Source organism: Tupaia chinensis, unplaced genomic scaffold, assembly GCF_000334495.1.
Source record: "Tupaia chinensis unplaced genomic scaffold, TupChi_1.0 Scaffold000493_1, whole genome shotgun sequence".
Taxonomy (NCBI): domain Eukaryota; kingdom Metazoa; phylum Chordata; class Mammalia; order Scandentia; family Tupaiidae; genus Tupaia; species Tupaia belangeri.
Genome location: NW_006160005.1, coordinates 634,722 through 642,725, shown reverse-complemented (window position 1 = coordinate 642,725; position 8,004 = coordinate 634,722).

The window sequence follows — 8,004 nt, the reverse complement described above, 5'->3', positions numbered from 1 at the left end:
AAAAAAAAAAAAAAAAAAAAAGAAAGAAAGAAAGAAAGAAAAAAAAAGAAAAGAAAAGAAAGAACGAAAATAATAATAATCTGGGAAAAAATGATGAAAAGCTATTTGATGATGATGTGGATAGTAATGTCTTTGTCTTGATTGATATGCAAGGTATTCCTTCTGGAAAAAGAAACGTAATACACTGTAAAGATACATGTGATTCAGTGTAATATAAACAAGATTACAATAATAATAAATAAAATTTTAAAAAATTCTCTCCACATGAGAAAGATAGGCACCCGCAATAGGGTCTTGACGCCAAAACTCTCCCCTGACCTCTGCAGCCAGCCAGAATCACAGGCAAGCCTCCAGGTGCACCTGGCGTGTTCAGGTGGACCTGGTATGTGATCCAAGACCCTTCCCATATGGCCTCCAGCATCACACAGCAGCACCCGCCTACCACCACCTCACCATAGCTGGGCCAAGATATCAATAGGTATTTCTGACAGGGTCTCAGTATGTCACAGTCCTTCTGTACCCTCCTCCCAGCTAGCTAGATCACAGGTGCAGGCTGCACAGTTGCACAGAGCCCGATGTGTTCAGGTGGGCCCAGGACCCCACCCCAGCCTCCTATGCAGCTTCCAGCCCTCCAGGCAGTGGAGCTACCTGGGCACCACCACAGCTGGGCCTGTCAGCTCTTCCTGACAGAAAGGCCTAGAGTAAAGAAGGGAAGGAGAGGCAGTAGGGTCCCACGTGTGCAAGCAGCCAAGTGGACACATATCCCCATAGCTGCCACACATGCCATGCCACACACACAGCTCCCCAATAATTTTGGAGTACCCAAAAGCTGTTTGTGAGGACAGGACTAGAACCACAAGTTGACAGCTCTTCGAGTGATCTCTGTCTCTGGAGGGCATAAAGTCCTTGCTTCTATATATTCCTAGCCCTCGGAATCAGACCCTTCCCTCACACACTTTTACTCAGAGTCCTTTTCCCAGGCTCCCAGCAGGCTCTCACATCTTACCAACAAAGTTTTTAGCCCCAGGAGGGGCTCCAGAAACTTCCACCTCTCATTTCAAGGCAGCCAAGGGTTGCTCGCGCAGTCCCTGAGCTCTGCTCCTGAACTTCCAGTCTCAGAAATATTACTGAAGTGCTGTTGACAGTATGCAGGGTGCTGAGCCCTGGTGGAGACCAGTGAGACCCCCACTTTGGGCAGCTTCTCCTCTCCTGGGAGATAAGAGCCCACTGAGAGCTGCCACACTGTGGGCGTCACAGCGGCGTCCTTTCCTACAGTGGTCTGAGGCTCCCCTTGGCTTTAACTTTGCAAACTCAAGAGCGAAGACCCCCATGTATCCCATGGCGCTGGAATAAGAGCCAGGCTCAGGGGCATCCAGAGAATGGGGTCCCCCTTAGTGTGTGTGTGTGGGGTCGGGGGAGCTAATTACTAATTTAGGAATTTTTCCTACATGCATAATCTTTTTTTTTTTTTTGGAGAGGTTTTTTGCTATAGGGCGCGTGCGCTCGCCAGACAGAGAGAGACAGAGAGAGGGTATGGCCATGCTGCAATCCCTTCTCCTCCATTCTCCTCTCGGGATCTTGGGCACGCACGCACATGCGCCCGGCGTGAGTTTAAGCCACCGGGTCCGGGACTTGAACCGCAGTCGACTATGTGGGAGTCCAGCGACATAGCCATTACGCTAACTGCTGGTCCCACCAACATGCATAATCTTTTGTGTGGGGGGCACAGTGTGGTTCTTTACAGCATGGGTCCAGTGTGTCATTACCAAATCACAGACACCGACCTGCTCATCTTCTTCAACACTGAGCATTATTTTATGTCGTGCATTTGGTTTATCTCTGCTAGTGCTTTTTACTTTTTTGAAGTACGTATTGAGTAGTCTAGAAATATCCAACAGAATGACAGCATGCTACATAGCGATGCAAGACTGGTTGTATTCATTTCCTAGTCAGTGCAAAAAACTACTACAAGGGCCAGCATGGGCGTGGTGGTTAAGGGTGCTGGATTCCCACATGGCAGACCACAGTTTGAGTCCCGGACCTGGTGGCTTGCTTTCACTTTCCCTTTCTCTCTCTCTCTCTCTCTGATCTAATTAAAAAGTAATAATAACAAATGGAATTTAATAAATAAAAATTCATTAAAAAAAAATTTTTTTAAAACTACTAGGAGCTGTGGCCAGCAGGTGGTATGGTGGTTGAGGCACTGGACTCTCACCTAGCCAACTAGGGTTCAAGTCCCAGACCTGGTGACTTGCTTTCTCACTTTCTCTCCTGTCTCTCTCTGGTGAACACACGTGCCCTATAGCAAAAAAATTTTTAAATTAATAAAATTAAATAAATAATTCTTAAAAAAAAAACAAATCAACAAACAAAAAACCTACCACAAACTTGGAATCCTTAACCCATGCCCACTCACCATCTCTCAGCTGCAGAAGTCAACATGGCTGACTGGGTTCCTGCTCAAGATCTCAAAAGGCTGAAATCAAGGTGTTGCTGTCTAGAGTCTCATCTCTCTAATCACAGAGAGAGGGAAAGTGAAAAATCACCCCCTGGGGGAATAGCCATGCTGCAATCCCTTCTCCTCCATTCTTCTCTCAGGATTTTGGGCAAGCACGTACATGCGCCTGGCGTGTTTTTCACTCAAACCATACAGTTAGCCACGTGGATCCAACCACCTTAACACAAGCCACTGGCTAGCCCAAGATATATGTGTGTGTGTGTATTTTTAACTTCCTGAGGGCTTGTGTGCCCTAGAGAGAGAAGGAGAGACAGGCACCAGCAATTGGCGTAATGGCTATGTCGCTGGACTCCCATGTAGTCGACCGTGGTTTGCGTCCTGGATCTGGTGGCTTAAACTCACGCCAGGTGCTTGTGCGTGCGTGCCCAAGATCCCGAGAGGAGAATGGAGAAGAAGGGATTGTGGCGTGGCCATCCCCCCTGGGGGAGTGATTTCTAGCTTTCTGTCTTTCTGTCTCTCTCTGTCTTTCTGGAGAGCGCACGCACCCTATAGTAAAAACCTCTCCCAAAAAAAAGGAAATTAAAAAAAAAAATGGAAGAGAGAGATGGAGAGACAGAGAGAGGGAGAAAGTACTCCCTAATGGGATGTGGTCATACTATAATCCCCTTCTCCTCCATTTACATATATATATATATGAAAATATCTTAAAGGTTTTATCTAACTCATCATTTGAGGAAAACAGTGCTTGTAAACCCCTGTTCAAACAAGAATCTGCAGCAAACACATATACAGACAATCAGGAATGCTGCAACTAATTTGTTAATAGATGCAAAAATGATGTCTTCCACCAGGCAGAAATCAATTACGTCTCCCTGTACAAGACTCATTTGAATTTCTATGTACAAGAAGTGTTTACATCACCTTCAAAATTAACTTCTGTCTCTATAGAGCTCAAGGTTGCAAAGTGGTAAAAAGAATAAAGGAGGGGCCAGGCCAGTCGGTGTCGTGGTGCTTAAGGCGCTGAACTCTCACATGTCCACCCACAGTTCAAATCCCAGACCTGACAGCTTGAAAATCACGGGGATTGCGTGTGCATGCATGACCAAAATCCCAGGGCGAGAATGGAGGAGAAGGGATTGCAGCATGGCCATCCTCCCATTGGGGGTGATTTCTCAGTATTCCTCTCACTGTCTCTCTCCAGTGAGTGCATGTGCCCTATGGTAAAAACAAAAAATGAAAAGAAATAAAAAAGAAGAAGAAGAAGAAAGGAAGGAAGGCATAAACACCTCTGAAATCAGATAAGCCCAGAAGGATCCTCTCTAGACAACACCATTGAAAGGAAACCTAGTAGTATTTTTGTCTATTTCAATGCTTTTTCATTATTCTTGAAATCTGAGACCACCGTTGAGGTCTAGATAAGCCTGGACTTGTGCAGAGGAATATGTGAGACAGTCTGGTGGGTGCTGTGGTTGGACTGGAGTGGTAGGGGTCCAGAGAATTCCTTGTCCCTGGCACACGGCTCCTGAGATGCCACAGGAACCCTGGGACTCTTTAGGATTCAGTTTGAAACTTTTGACCTCGGCATTTCTTAGGTTCCTGTCTGCTTAGTTACTTGACTTAGTCCATAAATCTTACTTCTGATGAGTTGCATTAATTATTTGTTTATTTATTTATTTGTAGTTTTGCTATAGGGTATGTGCACTTATAGTGGAGAGGGCCTGGGAAATCCCTCCTTGGGGAGATGGCCACGCAGAATCCCTCCATGCCACCTGCTGGCCCTGATGATTTATATTAAGGACCACCTCCTACTTGTATTTAGATTAAAAATGGTAAAGACTAATTGTGTAATTGATTTTTTTTTTTTGGCAGGGTCTCATTATGTCCTGATTCTCCTGCCTCAACTTCCCAGCTGGGACCACATTAATGGATGGCCATGCCTAGCTCTTTCAGACAGTGTCTTGGTTTGTTGACCAGGCCACCCTTGAACTTGAAACCTCCTGACTCAGCTTTCCAGGTCTCTGGGATTACAAGTAGATGGTAAATCCATCACCTCAAACCTCTCTCATAACTTTCTTGTGTTGTCAGCACACAAATAGCTAGAATTTGTTTTACTCCCCCAAACATTTACTTATTTATTATTTATTTTAAGAATTATTTTACTTAACTTTATTTGCTTATTTATTTACTCGTTTTTTAAAAAAATCTGACCAGAGAGAAAGACAGAGTGAGAGAGAGAGAGAAGAAAAGTGAGAAAGCAAGCTGCCAGGTCCAGAACTTGAACCGTGGTCAGCCATGTGGGAGTCTAGCACCTTAACCACCACACCACCCACCAGCCCCATCTATGTATTTATTTGTTTGTTTGTTTATTAGAGAGATTTCTGCTATAGGGTGTGTGCACTTGCTGGGGAGACAGAGAGAGACAGAGAGACAGAAAGTGAGAAATCACCCCTAGGGGAATGGCCACACCACAATCCCTTCTCCTCCATTCTCCTCCTGGGATCTTGGGCACACACACACGCGCCTGAAGTGAGTTTTAAGCCACTAGACACAGGACTTGAACTGCAGTCCACTACCTGGGAGTCCAGTGATGTAACCATTATGCCATCTGCTGGTTCCTTTGCTTAAACATTTAAAAATAAGTTTTAGCATTATGGCCGTTCACCTCTAAATACTTCAGCATGTTTCTTCTAACAGTGACACCTGTCTTAGCTCAGGCCACCATAACAAAATACCATGAACTAGGGGCTTAAATGGTGAAAACGCATTTCCAAAGGGATGGCCTGGTAGCTTAATCCTTAAGGGAACTGGATCCCGCATGTCCAAGTGCAGTTCAAACTCAACCCCAATGACATGAAAAACATGCCAGACCCATGTGTGTGCACGCCTGAAATCCCAACAGGATTGAGATGTGCAAGAGCATAACTATGCCTCATTGGAGGATGCTTTCTTTCCCTCTCTCTGTCTTTCTCTGGTAAAAGAAAGGAAAGAAGGCAAGAGGAAAGAAAGAAAGAAAAGAGAAAGAAAAGAAATGTATTTCTCCTTTCTGAAGACCAGATGTAGGTATAGTTTTGAGGCCCCTTCCTGTCTTATAGGCGACAGCCATCTGTGTGTTCACCTGTGCTCAAAGAGAGTGATCTCAGGTCTCTTCTCAGAAACATATTAATCCCATCATTAGGGCCCCACCCCCACAACCTAATTTAACCCTAAGGCCTCGCCTCCGAACACTATCATACTGGGGGTTAAGACTTTAATGTAGGGGGCTGGCAAGTGGTATGGTGGTTAAGGATCCTGGACTCCCACATGGCTGACCAAGGTTCAAGTCCTAGACCTGGCAGATTGCTTTCTCACTTTCCCTCTCTCTTTCTCTCTCTCTGTCCCTCTCTGGTCAAATTAAACATAAATAAATAAAGTTAAATAAAATAATTCTTTTTTTTTTTTTTTTGGAGAGGTTTTCGCCATAGGGCGCGTGTGCTCGCCAGAAAGACAGAGAGAGACAGAGAGATAGAAAGCGAGAAATCACCCCCCAGGGGGAATGGCCACGCCTCAATCCCTTCTCCTCCATTCTCCTCTTGGGATCTTGGGCACGCACACACACGTGCCCAGCATGAGTTTAAGCCACCGGGTCCAGGACTTGAACTGCGGTCGACTACGTGGGAGTCCAACAACATAGCCATTACGCTAACTGCTGGTACCAATAAAATAATTCTTTAAAAAAAAAAAACCTTCAATATATTAATTTTAGGATTAGAGACACAAATATTCAGTCCATAGCAACATCCAAGAATTGTATTACAATATATACAATGTAATTAATCAAAAGTAAGATTTAAGGCCTAAGAAAGTTAAGGTAACATAGAATGCTAAGCAGGCAGGAATCTAAGAAATTGGGAATTACTAGGGACCAGCAGCTAGCATAATGGCTACATCGCTGAACTCCTATGTAATAGACCACAGTTTGAATCCGGGACCTGGTGGCTTAAACTCACGCTGGGTGCGAATGCGTGCATGCCTAAGATCCTGAGAGGAGAATGGAGGAGAAGGGATTGTGGTGTGGTCATCCCCCCTGGGGGGGGGGGGTGATTTTTCGCTTTCTGTCTCTCTCTGTCTTTCTGGTGAGTGCACATGCCCTATAGCAAAAATCTTTCAAAAAAAAAGAAAAGAAAGAAAGAAAAGAAAGAAAGAAAGAGAGAGAGAGAGAGAGAGAGAGAGAGAGAAAGAAAGAAAGAAAGAAAGAAAGAAAGAAAGAAAGAAAGAAAGAAGAAAGAAAACAAAAGAAATTGGGAATTACTGTAGCCAATCACTTTGATATTGATTAAATAATATATCTAATAAACAGTGTATTTATATTTCTCCACTTGTCCCCAAAGCATATTAATGGCTCCTCTTTTCACTCAGAGTAGAATAAAAAAATCCTTACAGAGGCCATGAGGCTTCCATGGTGAACCCCCACCCCTGCCCATCACCTCTCTGATCTCAGTTCCCCCCTATTCTCTCCCCTCCAGCCTCACAGGCCTCCTGCATGTTCCTCCAATCCACCAGGCACATGTCCACCTCCAGGCCTTTGCTCTTCCTGTTCCCTGTGCCCAGAATATTCTCACCTCCTTACTCCTGACTAAACGGCTCCAATGTCACCTCCTTAGTGGGATCCACTGTGGCTGCTTCTCTCTTTTTTTTTTGGAGAGATTTTCACTGTAGGGCGCGTGCGCTCGCCAGACAGACAGAGAGAGACATAGAGACAGAAAGCGAGAAATCACCCCCCGGGGGGATGGTCACGCCACAATCCCTTCTCCTCCATTCTCCTCTCGGGATTTTGGGCACGCACGCACACTCGCCCGGCGTGAGTTTTAAGCCACCGGGTTCAGGACGCAAACTGCGGTCGACTACATGGGAGTCCAGCGACATAGCCATTACGCTAACTGCTGGTTCCCAACTGCTTCTCTCTTAAATTCCAATGCCCGCCCTTGGCGTCCCCATCTTCTTGCCTTATATCATTTCCCGTAAACACATCCTCTCCTAACACACCACAGGCTTTACTTGGTTTTGTTCCATGTCTGCCTCCTCTCTTACGAGGTAAGCTGGGTGAGGGCAGGGGTTTTCATCTGGGTTGTCAGCTGCTGTGTACACACTGCCTGCAATGGCGCCTCATGCAAGCATCCATGGATGGATTAAATGATGGAATGAATGACCTAGGAAAAAGGCCTCCCTGGTGCCAGCAGCTGAGGTGGTGATTAAGGCACTGGACTCCCACATGGCCAACCGCAGTTCGAGTTCTGGATCTGGTGACTTGTTTTCTCACTTTCCTTCTCTCTTTCTCTCTTTTTCTCTCTGGTATTGCATGTCTCCTAAAGCAAAATTTTAAAAGATAATAATAATAAATTAAATTAAAATTTCTTTTTCTTTTTTTTTTTTTTAGAGAGGTTTTTGCTATAGGGCGTGTGCACTCGCCAAAGAGACAGAGAGAGACAGAGAGACAGAAAGCAAGAAATCACTCCCCAGGGAGGATGGCCATGCCGCAGTCCCTTCTCCTCCAGTCTCCTCTCGGGATC